The following is an 11,963-nucleotide window of genomic DNA, read 5'->3' on the forward strand; positions in this document are numbered from 1 at the left end:
GAAAATGCAATCTACAGCATTACAGCGCAAAACAAAAGTGGGCTGTAGCTGCGAGATAAGGAGGAGCTGTTGCATAGGTATACAGGGCTGCTGATGTCTTTATGACTTGCCCTGTAGGAGATGCCTACTACACTGACACACCTCAGGGCTACAGCACCCTCACAGAACGTCCGTTCTTACTTCACTCACCGCTGTCTTTCTTACCGTGTGAATGGCAGTAGGCTATTTTATCGTGCGTTTGTTGTGCCATTACAGCTGAACAGTCTCCGCTACAAGTATTTTACAATGTCAGTCCTGTAGAGAGCAGTAGATGGTTTTATTGAATTGTTTTATACGGGCCGTGAGCTGTGCGCGCTCTATACTGTACAAGAGCGAGGGGAGGGAGGAGCAATAGTATTTCTCTGAATTTTCTACCCCTGTCGTGGCAGCCAACGAACACAACCGGAGCACTTTCCCCCCACATACCAAGGAAAATCCACAATAACGAGCGCACAGTGACTTTGCTAAAGAGCAACACAGGAACTGCATGAAACATTAATTTGACGGCACGCTGCACCCTGCGGAGGAATTAGCTCGAATGTCCCTTACTGTGCAGTGTATAGGCTACTACTACACTTGCACCGGATTGAGGGACAGCCTGGACATTTCCAGCCCCGTTTTCTGTCCCGAAAGGTTCCAGTTCGCGTCTTGGCGACCGAAGAAACTGGCGGTGAGTGTTACTGTTGCAATACGTTGTTGGTAAAGCTACTAGTACGTGGTGGTCATGCATTTAGCAATTTTCTATTTTATCACGGGAAGCTAACCCAACTCCTGTAGCTAGCTCCTCGGGTTTGACAGATCAGCAGTAGCCAACTAGCTATAGTAACATATAGGCTATAGCGTTATTTTCAGTTTGGCCTTGCCTTCCGTGTCGCTTTAACAATTTCAGCATGTAGGCATACATTGTCTGCAGCTTTTACAATCGATTTGGCTGACATTGAAAACGCTACGTCTAAAGTTACAGTAGGCTACAAGCAGTCCTGGAATATATGAAAGGCCTAGGAGAGTATCTCTCTCCCTCACTCTCTCTCTCTCAAACACACACACACATACATATAGTGTGTGTGTGTGTGTGTGTGTGTGTGTGTGTGTATATATATATATACATACACTATAGAACCACAATCAGCTACACCAATGGTGATACGTACACAGGTGACAGGTCCCTATCAAACTGTCAATATTTATGACGAGTTGCAATAAAAAGTAATTAACGCTCATATCCAGGTAAGTTGTACAAGCGTTAGTACATTTTTTTTTTTTTTGAAACTGTGAATTTGATATGAAATGTGTATAAGGTAAAGTTGGTAACGATGCCTGTAGCCTGCACGGGTCAACACATCAGGTCCAAATCAATTGTAGAAGTGACTGTTGATCTTTCGAAACAGCGTGCAACAATGCAATATTGAAACAATGTTGCCCATGGGCCATCAAAAAGTCTACAATTTTTCTCACCCACCCATTGCTCTCACCAACTGTACCCTATGTCGCTCAAAAGCGCTTCACATTGATTTTCTGACAAGTTTATTCTTATCAATGATTTAACTTGTAACGCTCGCCGACGCAGTCTGATAGGCTCCAGTTTAATGTGCGAGCAGAATACATGGCTGTCATTTTACGATGCAATAAAGTTAACTGCTAATTTTCAACATGTTCTAACATGATAATAATACACAATGTGTGTATTTGTGGCAGCCACGGGTCCTCCTGACCTCGATTGCTATTAAACCAGCCGCCTTATCAACATGTCCTAGAAAACCTACTTTAAACGCGCAGCCTGAGGTGAACGTTCTTCTCCCCTCAAAAGGTCACCTAAAGGCTACATTAATCACTAGCGAGTTTGTTTGGAAATGTATGCGCTACAGTTTACCCGTGGCCTACTCAGACACCATAAACATTTTTCCTTGCACAATAACCTGCACCGTTTCATATAACTCGTACGTGGACCAACCTACCAATACAAAAAAAAATAAGGAGTAATAGCGTTTCACTGCTCAGTTTTTAGTTGGTGGTTACAGTTACTACAACACCTGTAGCCGTCTCACAATCCCCCGTAAAACTCATCCTTAATGGAAGGCACAGAATCCGAACACGAAATACACTCATGGTGCTGATATTTGTAAAGGCTTTGAGAAGATGTAAGCCTATCCTGCTATAAGGCTGGCTCTGGTTTAGCCCCATCTGACCTGGCTCTGTGTGTGTATTTGTGGGAGATCTTACGTGACCTTCCCCCAGTCAGTGGCCCCTTGGCCTGCAGTGCACTCCCCCTCGCTATATGGGGCAATGGAGCCATCCTGGAGGAACAAGTGAGGAAGTTTAGTTATGTAAGCACAATGGCACTGGTCCTGCTGTTGATGCCCTCAGAGAAGCCCATCACATTATGATATCACCCCACTGTGGAAAAGCATTCTGGGTTGTTTCAGGATATCTGGCATTTTTTTGTATGGTCGTCTGTGGCATGCTAGAAATAGTCATACAAAGTCGTTTATTTTATTTTTCAGAACAGTCAACATTATGCACAATGCGGGCTAATGAAAGTGCTCCCCCTCTCGATCGGCACCGCAGCTGTGCATTGAGGTGAAGCTAAACGCATTTAGACCTCGTTGTCTGTCTTGTTCGGTGCTCTGGGACATCTTTCAGATGGGGTCTTCGTGCTCATGCTGCTGTGTTAATTAGATTATATTCCCCATATGCTGAGCGAGTGCAGGTTGTTGTGATTTTCCCTCCTGTCCTACCCTCCCCTCCTCCACCATCCAGCAGAGACAAACCCATCTGAGCGGAAAAAAAATCCTTCATTCATCTGAGAGAGAAACAGCGTACATGTCTTGTTCTGCACTAAGCGCTGTGAATTCTGCATTAAATGCGGTGGGTCTTGGCAGATGTCCTGTCAGTCATCTCTCCGCCTACCTGCTCCTCACCGTAGAATTTGATGTTTATAACAGAGGACTGACTTGGGAATGGCTCTGACACGATCTCAAAGAAGTCATTGACATGGTTTGTTAAACTTTGTGAAAATTCATGAGTGGACATACATATAACCTTTCCAAGACCTGCTGTTTTTTTCAGTCAGTTGTTGGAATCTGTTTGAGTGTGTGACATAAGGATTAATCAATTCATTGTCAAGGCTCGATATTGTGCTCAAACGTGCATGCACAAGTGCACAGCTGATGGTGCACTGGGTGCCTGGATGTCACGCTTGTGCGAGGGTTGCACATCATTTCACCAGCATTGTGCCAAATTGGAAAGCACTTGACCAAAGGGCCAGACCATTTATTCCTTGCTAAAGCAGTTTCTCACAACACTGTGTGTGCCAGCAGTATTACATTAAGTCCTCCTGGGCTCCTTGTTTTCGTGTTCAAAACACCACCCTAATTATCACAGGCAAGCTCTCACACACATGCACCCACACTCACACAACCATTCCTTGAAAGGACAGGAAATCCCATGTTGTAATACAGTAGTGTTTTTCTTTTTTTATTTCTTGGTCACTTTTTCTTCTCCTTAGCCCTCGAATTTACAAGTTTCCTCCCGGTATCCGGGCAAAAAATGAGGCGCTGACAAATGCAGTGACTCGGACTGCCGGGGCAGCTGCCCCGACCCGAGATGAGGCCTACGCGGTGAAGATAAGAGGCCAGGTTTATGCAGAGGGAGTAGCAGTGTGAGGGTGACTTGCTCCCCACCAATAAAAAAAAAGGCACTGTCAAGCTCAGTGTGAGCTTTTACTGCCCCATGGCTTTGTGTGAAATGTGCACTTTCGGTCATCTGAATGTAATTATGTTCAACACTGCATCGCCTCCCTTTTGAAAATGTAGACAGTAACTGGTGTGTTCTCTCACCCCCTTCGAAGCTCAACTGTTGCTTGTAGCATTTGTGTGTGAGTGTGTGTGTGTGTGTGTTTGCGTGTGTGTTAGCTTCCATGTCTGTAATGGTAATGACAGCTTTCCTCATTATCATTGCTTGACCTGAGGAATCTGTCTTCGTTCTGGGTTTTGAAAATCATCATAGGCATTTTTATCATTCAGCATAGCGGCTTGGCTGATAAGCGCAAAACCACTGTCCTGTGGAACAGGGCTGAATTTATCAGCATGCAGTTTGAACGCCACAGGTGTGAGCCACTGCCGCTGCTTTCGAGATAAACCAACTGCGTGTGCACACAGACACATACACACACACACACACACACACACACACACACACACACACACACACACACACACACACACGAAGAGACACAGACGTGAAAGCTAAGACACAGGGAGCTCATCTCTGTGGGCTACCTCCCTCAGCTGTAGTTACAGCTCATGTTTTCTGATGTGTGTTCCTCCTTTCCCAACCCTGTGGTAATGTTTCCTTTTCCTTATACGCCTTTTTTACTTTTTGCTCAGGAGTCCTGGAAATTGTCATGATGGCATTGTCCTTGTTGTTGTTGTTGTTGTTGTGTGTGTTTAAGTGTGTGTTTTCTTTTGGATTTGCACGCCTTCTGATGTTCATGGCTGCGCTGTGGTTTCCATGTTCATGGTTGCTTCTTCTTTAAGTCGGGTTTTGGAGATGGGTCCATCCCCTCCCACCCTACAACACCCCCGCCCCCAACCCCGCTCTCTGTGCACGCCCCCACGATCTCTCCAAACATCCCACCCCCCACCACCCCACCCCAAAACACACCCCTCCTCTTCTTACAACCCGAGCAGCCGGGCTGGGCTCGGCATGGGAAAATAATAACACATAAAATGGCCTTTATTGGATTTGAGAGCTGAGAGGCTGTTTTATGTGGCCACGCTTCACACTTATTAACACCACTAAATCTTCACCCAGTGTAGCTGATCCAGGCTGGGTGGCTTATGTGCTTTAGTCAGGAGAAAGAGAGAGTGAGAAGGAGAGGGTGACAGAGAGGGAGTGAGTATGTGAGAGAGCGAGGAGACAGAGACGTCTCAGAAGTTTGAGAGAGAAAAACGGAGAGTGTGAGGAAATAACGAGGGAAGAAAGAGTGTGAAAGAAACAGGGAAGATGCTGGAGGAGTGTTGCTTTCTTTGCTTGGTGGGGAGTGTTTTATTTTTGCCGGTGCAAGTGGTTAACAAGTGGGTCTCCGTGTGACAGCCGCTGGCTTTGTCACAGGCACGCTGGCACTGGGAAAGGCTCCCGCGTCTCGCCCGCCCAATACCGCGCAAACGTAGCTCTCGTATAGACAACCAGGCACGAGTCATAATGACTTGTGATTTTTTTTTCTCGGACTAGATCTTTGTGCTTTCCTAGTCTGCATCCTACTGTAATTTGTTCTGTAACCTTGACTCCATTCTAAATGGCCATGTGGGTTATTCCCCCCTGATGACCAGATCTTTGTGCTCCCCCCGCTGTAATTTGTCCTGTAGCCCCGGCCTTTCACCAGACAGACTCTTTCTGGTCTGTCACTGAGGGTGCACTTATCGTTATGAATGTCATGCATAAAAGGAGGAAGAGGGTGGTCTATCAGTAGACATGCAATTGCAGTGAGGGACATGACGAAGGCCTTATTCCATCGTCTCATAAACAGATCAATAAGCCGGGCCTTAGAGTAATATTGTGACCTTTTCATTGCTGCTGACGCCTTAAGAGAAATTTTTCGTTTTTTGAAAGTTGGCATATATTTTTTTCTGCTGCAGAGAAATCTATTTCACTGAGGAACCGATAAAGTGCGTCACAACTTTATTTGCTTGCCGTCTGTAAATAGGTTTTGGTCATCTATAGCTTATATTATGATAAAAAAATTATTTGATGGGAGAGGCTGTTTACTTTAAATGGGTCCAAGTGTCTCATTTTACTGTGTTTGGAGAGTCACTGGTGGACGATCCGCCTATTCGCTTTTAATATCCAAGATAAGTGCACAGTGTTTTATTTAATTCAATCAGATGGATTATAGATTTTCCTTGGGCCAGTGAATATGCAACATGTACTGCGGAGTGATAAAGTCTAACAAATGCAGATAGCCATGATAAGAGATAATTTAATTGAGGCTCGATGGGCCGTTCCGGGGGAATTGGCACTGTCTCCAATATCATGTATCTTCAGGGGTAATGTGTAACTTTTTCAGATAGTGCATGAGAAAATGGATGATGCAAGCATTGGCGTCAAATCCGAAGAGCTCACGGTCATCATATCATTGGCTCCTCTACAGGTTGTTTGTTTAGCTTGATATATGGCCCAATTCCATTAGGAGTTGGAGCCAAGTCTTTACCCCTCTCCATTTGTTCTGACTCCCTATTTTCCACTGGCTCCAGAAGTCCTTCAAGGCTGTCGTCTCTGCGATAGGGAGGGGTATCGTTAAGATTGTTTTGATACTACTACTCTTTTTGATACTCCCCATCAGTTTGGTTCTTTATCAATACTCTTATCTGCTCTTTTTCATAACTAAATATATAAAAAATTATATTGTTTCAAAAAAATAATACATTCAGCTTGCAGTAACGACTGTAGCTGTCGTCGGACTTGAGTAATCTTCGAGTTATCTTCACTTCACCGGGTTCTCTCTGCTGTCTCCACTGCAGCCTCCCCCCTGTGCTGTCCACTGACTGCTCTCCGTGTGTGTGTGTGTGTGTGTGTGTGTGGAGGAGCTGAGCCATAACACAAGAGAGTAGGGGAGAGGCTGCGGTGCGATCAAAAGGACAGCGAAACATTAAAAAGTACAGAACCAGTAAAGCCAGAGCTTATCAATACTGCAGTCTTACATAATTAAGCCCGACGATCGTTTCGGCAACTGTACCCAGTGAGTTGTGGCTCGGCCTCGGCTCTGGTAACGATATAAATTGTGATAACAAAAACAGCCACATGTCGGGGGGATTTTACTGGAAGTCGACGTAATGAGCAGATTTTAACGCTGCGATAGGATCGCAACGATTCTTGACCACTTGAACAGCCTCAGATCAGCTTCGAATAACCACCAAGTCACTTTGGTTAACAAAGCCTGCATTTTTAAGAGGCAGTATTTCTCTGTTTATTTGTATGTGTGTATGTGTATGTGTATGTGTGTTTGTGTGTGCGTGCGTGTGTGCGTGTGTGTGTGTGTATGTGTGTGTGTGTGTGTCTGTGTCTGTGTCTGTGTCTGTGTCTGTGTCTGTGTCTGTGTCTGTGTCTGTGTCTGTGTGTGTCTGTGTCTGTGTGTGTGTGTGTGTTTGTGTCTGTGTGTCTTCGTATGTGTATGATCTTTTGGTTCTTAGGTATTCATGATGGACCGGCTCCAAGAGAGTAAGACAACTCCACCTTTATGATAATTTTTCTTTTTATTGCCTCTTTGAATGTTTTTAGGCCACCCTACTTATGCCGAAGACCTATTTTTATTCACCAAACACCCGCTTATATATACACGTTCGAATGAGACCATTTTACCGTCAAGCCAAAAATAGTTGCCAGAGGTATTTCATTAGAGTAATTTATCCAAGTTTGAGGGGTCCGAGTCTGTGTGTTTGTGTGTGTGTGTTTATTAAGTAGTGTAAAACACAGGAGACAGTGTCCTCGGTCAAGTGACGGAGAATGGTAACTCAAATGGGAATAGCGCTGTTTATGCTCTTTCCAACCTACATATAGCTCGCCATGATGGCTCTGGCCCATCCAGTGTGTAGCTTCTCATACTAATTTCCATCAAGTTATTGCAGCTGGAGACTCTTTTTTTTATGTTTCTCTATATAAATACTTAAGAGTTTCTCTGGTTTCTTGCCAGAATTGTCAAACAAACATCTGTAGCAGAAGAGGCTTTATTCTCTCGTGTCAAACCTTGATAGTGTAAATAATGTTGTCGTACATCACTGCTGTCAGTGCTTAAATGTTCAGACGTGATCTCTGTTTGCTTGTATTGTCAGCCCTGAAGCACAACAGTGGGATTTCCTTCTGGCAGACTCCTGTGGCACGCTTTACTCAGGCTGCACCCGACACTTTGTCACTCTGAGTGTGCCAGAGAAAGGCCTCCAAAACCTCAAACCCGCTAATTGTGATTTATTTACCTTTGCACGGGAGGGGAAAGACCGGCACAAAAATGTCACATTCAGAGCATCTGCTGCTGTCTCATGCATCCAGACTGTTTTTTCATCGTCACTGAGAGAGAGATAGAGAAAGATAGCGAGAGAGAGATAACGAGAGAGAGGCAGAGAGAGAGACGTGTCACGGTGGAGGCTTCTGATGAAGCCCGCATGCAGGAAACAGGAAGAACCCCAGCAATCGGTGTCTCCCCTCCCTCCCTCGTTCTCTCTCTATCTCCTTCTATCGTTTTCCTTGTTGTTTGTTGATACTGCCGCTTCTGTGAATTTGCCTCCATTCATCAACTTGTCCAGATCAGTATCTCTCCTCTTGGTACACCTGTTGCTTCAGCATCTGTCAGGCCCTGTCATGAAGTCAAATTATTTTCCAGTTTGGAGTCGTTGCCTGTGCATTCGAGTGGGTGTATAAAGTCAGTGTCAGAAATTAAAATTGTTCAACATTGTTAGAAGAGTCAGGAATTAACATATTTGGTCTCTCTGTATTTAATTTTGCCCTCAGGGGCATTTTTAATGTTGATATGGGGACCGTTTTTCATTTTGCGAAGATGGCAAGTAATACAGAGGTCCAATTATCAAAAACAAGCCACTTGAATCAGTTAATTAAAATGACTACTGACTTTCTAAAATTATGGTTGTTTCAAATAGCAGATTTACTGCATTAAGACAAGTTGTGTTATGTTAATTTGTGGACATAATTTCCACATTTTCATTACTAACTCTTGTTGCCAAGCTAGCATTTCCCAACATTGTATGAGCCTAACCTTTGTGAAATCACTGTGGTCCTAAGCCTTAATGTAGTGTAACGACACTAAAAGCTTTTTTCAGCTACTCTTTACTTCCACCAGTCCACTCATTTGTAACTGTGTCATAATGCAGCAGTTCATTTAAACTTTACAACAAATTTCCGGTCGGATGTGCAAGTGTGAAACAGTAAAATTACTTCACATATCAAAAGTGATTTGATGTTCTCAAGAATGTGTCACAATAGGAAATTCAACCAAACCATGGTTTAACAGTAACACAAAAAACAGAACCAAGTACTTCACCCCTGTACTGTAGATTCCAGTGGCATTTTAGTTTTTTTTAGTTTTTCTTTTCTTTTCTTATTATGACCGCCGCTCGACAGTCGGAGTTTTTTTTTCTTTTTTTTTCTGTTTGCCGATTTTCTGTCAACGATTTCCGGGACACTGAAACACCGGGGTGCACGAAATTTGGTCTGCATGTAGCCTTACTAGATTACCGTGGAACCACTGATTTTCGTTTTAATCCGTTGCCCCCCGTCGGACTGGACCCCTTTTAACGAGGGTGGGGCGATTCAGTTTTCTGTGAATAAGTCGAAAACCATAGGGCTTAGTAGGACCCCATTTTTTTGTATGTTGGTCTTAAGAGGCCACATCAACCATTCCACTACCACTTATTTCATGTATAGCGCCACCTAGTTACAAATAAAAAAGCAAAAATGGAGTGTTGTAAAACATTTTAATTGTAAGTTGACAAGGTCAGAACTGCAGAAGGTGGGATCATTATGACACCTTCTGATTGCACGTTAAGTTTCGTGGAATTCCGTTCACGGGGGGGGGGGGCATGCAATAAATTGATTTATATGATTATACACCAACTGGCCTGTAGCTGGCGCGACGCAGTTTTCTTCGAATATCCCGAGAACCGTAGGGCCTTGGAGGGCCAAATTGTTCTTGTATGTTTGTGACAAGGGGCCATGTCAACCCATACCATAACCAGTCATTACATGTATAGCGCCACCTAGTTAAAATTTAAAAAGCAAAAATTAGGTGTTTTAATCGAATATATGTCAAAGTGCTCGAAAAATTACCAAATTTGCCAGGGACAGCAAGCCTGTAACCGTCCTACTTCGGTAGAGTTTTTGTCCATGGATGGAGCAAAATGGCTCTGTAGCGCCCCCTAGAACATTGCAAAAAACCCTGCGCATTGGGGTTATTTTGGCGTAGCTTGAAGGAATTCGGTACACGTCTTCATCATGCTTGGACGCACCAAAAAGTCTCTCGACGCCATGGTGGCAGGTCCACAGGAAGTCGGCCATTTTGAGTGGTAGATGCGTTTTGACAGCGTTTGCACACCTCGCATCTGATCGAACTCCTCCGACAGCTTTAATGGTAACGCCTTGAAATGTGGTCCGGCTACACTTCAGCCATGGGCGACTAAAAGTTATATTGGATTTTCTCATTAGTCGGAAGGTGTGGGCGTGGCAGACCCTCAAACTTTGCCAACTTGTTAGTGCTTGCCACAAAACACAAAGTGTCTTATAACTCAATCGCATATATGTCAAAGTGCTCGAAAAATTACCAAATTTGCCAGGGACATCAAGCCTGTAACCGTCCATCTTGGGTAGAGTTTTTGTCCATGGATGCAGCAAAATGGCTCTGTAGCGCCCCCTAAAACATTGCAAAAAACCCTGCGCATTTGGGTTATTTTGGCATAGCTTGACGGAATTCGGTAGACGTCTTCATCATGCTTGGACGCACTAAAAAGTCTCTTGACGCCATGTTGGCAGGTCCACAGGAAGTCGGCCATTTTGAGTGGAAGATGCGTTTTTACGGCGTTTGCACACCTCGCATCTGATCGAACTCCTCCGACAAATGGTAATGCCTTGAAATGTGGTCAGGTTACTCTTCAGCCATGGGCGACTGAGAGTTATATAAGATTTTCTCATTAGTCGGAAGGTGTGGGCGTGGCAGACCCTCAAACTTTGCCAATTTGCCAGTGCTTGCCACAAAACACAAAGTCTCTTGTGTACATTGTTTGATCCAGAGAAAATGTCTTAGGGTGGACGCTGGATCCAGCCCAAACGCGTACATATGCCTGACTGATATCACCTATAGCGCCACCTGTTGGTGGTTGGAAACTTCACTTTGTTTCCACAACTCTTTGTTTGACCTGTTTTAACAAACTACATTGCAAAAGAAAAATATACCAAAACAATCCACAAAAAAGTAGTACACAAATCATCAAAATCTATCACAAATAATTCCTTTAATACATAAAAATGAAACACAAACCAATTTACACACACAAAACCCATAAAAACACACAAACACACTGACAACCATGACCTATTCTGTGCCAAAACCTACTGAACAGTTCGGCGGTCATATTTTGTAACGCTTTGCGTTACGTCTAGTTGACTTCCTGGCATTGGTAGAAGTACAGGGTTGGCATGGGCCTGTAAGGCTTCTGTGGTGTGGGTGCCTGAGAGTTATTTAGATTTTTACAAGATCATCTCTCCCACGGTAATTAGGCCCCTAATTACCCTGCCTATATCCATGTCACCTCCACCCTCTCTGCTCGTTCATCTGGCTGGCTCAACCACGCTGATGGCTCGTGTCCCACACATTACCTCCCGGCGCAACGGTGGGAAGATGAAGGGCTTTCTAATGCCACAAAACCAGTTTGCAAAACTTCCCTCACTCATCGCCGCCCAGATATGCGAAGGAACTCTCCGTAAAAAAAAAAAAGGACAAACGTCAGACACACACGATGTACCGTTGTCGCTGTCGGGGGGGGGGGGGGGGGGGCACTTCTGTTGTGCTGAGCTCTGGACAAGCAACATTCAGTACCTCCGCTGTGTCTTCAGCACAGAATGTCCTAAAGAGAGAGAGAGAGGTAGAATGTGAGTGACATAGGATGTTGTAAAGAAGTAAGTGCTGACGTGCATTCATGTCGGATGTATTTTCTTAGAAGGGGCGCTCTCTCTTTCTTTTTTTAGGCTGTTTAAAATAAATCCCAGCCAATGGGGTGCCACCCCAATACACATGTTCACAGACTCATGTGGATATGTGTTCAGGGGCACAAACACCCATACAACGAAAAGAATAATGTCACCTAAATATACATATAGACACATTTGTGTGTACATACATATTTGTGTAGATTATACATATACACATA

General features: G+C 44.2%; 1 protein-coding gene across 3 annotated transcripts in view; it reads left to right on the top strand.

Annotated features, from left to right (window-relative positions):
• The first annotated feature begins 474 nt into the window (after window positions 1-474).
• The window catches only part of LOC308362148 (thyroid hormone receptor alpha), a 130,367-nt gene continuing 118,878 nt past the window's right edge, over window positions 475-11,963 (top strand). For all 3 annotated transcript variants that reach the window (XM_080834683.1, XM_080834685.1, XM_080834684.1), the window contains exon 1: window positions 475-709. The gene's annotated coding sequence lies outside the window, so the exon portion shown is untranslated. The remainder of the gene's footprint in view (window positions 710-11,963) is intronic.

Source organism: Sprattus sprattus (genome assembly GCF_963457725.1).
Source record: "Sprattus sprattus genome assembly, chromosome: 3".
NCBI lineage: Eukaryota > Metazoa > Chordata > Actinopteri > Clupeiformes > Clupeidae > Sprattus > Sprattus sprattus.